Source organism: Nyctereutes procyonoides, unplaced genomic scaffold (assembly GCF_905146905.1).
Source record: "Nyctereutes procyonoides isolate TBG_1078 unplaced genomic scaffold, NYPRO_anot_genome, whole genome shotgun sequence".
NCBI classification, from domain to species: Eukaryota; Metazoa; Chordata; class Mammalia; order Carnivora; family Canidae; genus Nyctereutes; species Nyctereutes procyonoides.
The window spans coordinates 8,718,340-8,721,353 of record NW_026575049.1 but is presented as its reverse complement, the minus strand read 5'-3'; positions in this window follow the sequence as shown (position 1 = coordinate 8,721,353).

The window sequence follows — 3,014 nt, the reverse complement described above, 5'->3', positions numbered from 1 at the left end:
GATGCCAAAAGACTTGCCCAATGCAGGGCTGCCATAAACCTTCTATGTGTAAAAAACACAATATCTTCAAAGTGTAATAAAGTGAAGTGCAATAATATGAGGTATGTCTGGAAAGTCTTTGCAGAGGTAATCAAGTTAAGATGAGGCCATGCTGGATTAGGACTGGTGTCTTTTTTTTTTAAAGACTTTATTTATTCATGAGAGACACACAGAGACAGAGAGAGAGGGGCAGAGTGACACAGGCAGAGGGAGAAGCAGGCTCCATGCAGGGAGATGGACGTGGGACTCGATGGAACAGATTATCCCCGAGAACCTCTAGAAGGAACTAACCCTGCTGACAACTTCATTTCAGACTTGTGGCTTCCAGAACTGTGAATGAAGAAACTTCTGTTGTTTTAAGACATTAGTTTGTGCTAATTTATTACAGCAGTCCCAGCAAACTAAAACACTCTGTGAAACCATTTATAATCTTCCCAAAGCCCTTTCTTTTGCAGTCTCTTTACTTGCCATGATTTTTAAAATTTGCTATTTAATCTCCTTTAAGTAGTGGAAAAATATCACTTAACATTATTAGCACAAATGTTATCATTGAGCTTTATTTCGTGCAATGCCACTTTTAAATGCAAACTCATATGTGGATCACCAAAATCACAGAGTTTGTATTTCAGAACCTGTATATGCATATGCATTTCATTCTTAATAGAACTGTGGAAAAGCTGCATACACGAACTCAAAATATTTTCATTTCATTTCTTGAGATGTGCACATTCTACTAACACTCTTTAGCTTTAGCTTACTGATAAGGATGGACAGGAGAAGAAACTCCGGCTGCCCCTCTTCCCCTTTCCTTCAATCACTTCATTTTTAGTGCTAGTGGTTGATTAATCCTGGGAACTGACACAAGTGAAAAAGGATAGGATTCCTTGGACATTCATGCTTCTTAGAACACCACTGCCTCAAGGGATCCCCAGGTGGCTCAGTGGTTTAGTGCCTGCCTTCGACCCTAGGTGTGATCCTGGAGCTCACTACATGGAGCCTGCTTCTCTCTGTGTGTGTGTCTCTCATGAATAAATAAATAAAATCTTTAAAAAAAAAAAAAAAAGAACACCACTGCCTCATTTCTGCATTCATAGGAAGTTCTGATTGGTAAGGAAAGATTAGTAAAACAGCCCTTGGCACTGTCTGTACCCTCCCACCCCTTTACTAAGTGGTAGGTGTAACACACTTGCCGTGTAATGGTTTTGAGTCTATTCTAACTCCCATGTGTTGTAGGTCCAATAGAATTCTGTGCTCATGGGACACCTTGAATGCTAAATTCCAATGGTTGGCAAAGAAGTATGGATGTTCATATATTGCGTACACCTCTTCTGCTCATGCTCCATTGTGCTTTCACTTATAAAACACAAGTTGAGGGGATCCCTGGGTAGCTCGGTGGTTTAGTGCCTGCCTTCGGCCCATGGAGTAATCCTGGAGACCTGGGATCCAGTCCCACATCAGGCTCCTTGCATGGAGCCTGCTTCTCCCTCTGCCTCTGTCTGGGCCTCTCTCTCTCTCTCTCTCTCTCTCTCTCTCTCTGTGTGTGTGTCTCTCATGAATAAATAAAGAAAATCTTTAAAAAAAAAAAAAAACAGGGATCCCTGGGTGGCGCAGCGGTTTGGCGCCTGCCTTTGGCCCAGGGCACGATCCTGGAGACCTGGGATCGAATCCCACGTCGGGCTCCCGGTGCATGGAGCCTGCTTCTCCCTCTGCCTGTGTCTCTGCCCCGCCCCCTCTGTGACTATCATAAATAAATAAATAAAAAATTAAAAAAAAACACAAGTTGAAAGGCAAAATTCTTAAAACACTTCAAAATGGTGACAACTGAGCATTAAACCAAGGGCAAGTTCCTTCTGAGAACAGGGCCCTGTGCAATTGCACAGGTTGCATATCGATGAATCCAGCTCTAGTTTAAGAGTCCCAGTTAATACACAATTTTTTTAAATATTTGGAATTGTCAACCTCTTAATTTTAGCCATCTACACACTCCTTTTATGATTTTATATTACAATGAGTAATAGGCTTATAAAATGAAAAATCCTAAAAGGTAAGCATTTTTTGGCTCATCTTCATGGAAACGAGTTTAGTTTTTTTTTTTTTTAAGATTTTATTTATTTATTTATTCATGAGAGGCAGAGACACAGGCAGAGGGAGAAGCAGGCTCCCTGCAAGGAACCCGACGCGGGACTCGAACCCGGGACCCCGGGGTCACGCCCTGGGCTGAAGGCAGGTGCTCAACCACTGAGCCCCCCAGGTGTCCCCAGTTTAGTCCTGTTGACAAAAGCTTCCAATACCATCAAGCTTAAGGATCTAGATTCAGAATAGACCGTTCCACGGCTATTCTGGGGTCCGCTTAGTCTTTTGAACATTATGGTTAAAGCGGGGACCAGGCAACTGTGCGGGGGGGGGGGGAGGCGGGGGGTGTCAGAGTCAACTCCTCAGAACCACTCCGAGGGGCCCCGCGATGACGTTACTCGGGGCCCATCTCCAGCTCCTCCGAGCCCCGGGCCGGCAGCAGCGCCGCGAGGGTGCGCCCTGACCCCTGGGGCCTGCCAGCGGCGCTTCCGTTAAGTGAAACCGATACTGGGGCGCCCGGGGGGCTGCGCGGTGGGGCGTCTGCCCGGGGCTCAGGGCGTGACCCCGGGGTTCCGGGATCGAGTCCCGCGTCGGGCTGCCTGCATGGAGCCTGCTTCTCCCTCTCTTCGGTGTCTCTGCCTCTCTCTCTGGGTCTCATGCATAAATCAGTAAAATCTTAAAAAAAAAAAAAGAAAGAAAAAATATCAGTAAAAGTGCCTTTGCGATGTGATTGCTGGAGGACCCTGAAGGAGACGGGCGAGTGTTGAAGGCCGGGCGGATGGGCCTGGCTGCACCCTCGAGCGCAGCGGCCCTGCAGAGCTGGCCCAGGGCCAAGCGGAGACCCCGCCCCCTCCCTCCCCGCCCGACGGCGGCGGCGCGGGGAGCGCATCGATGAGCGCGGC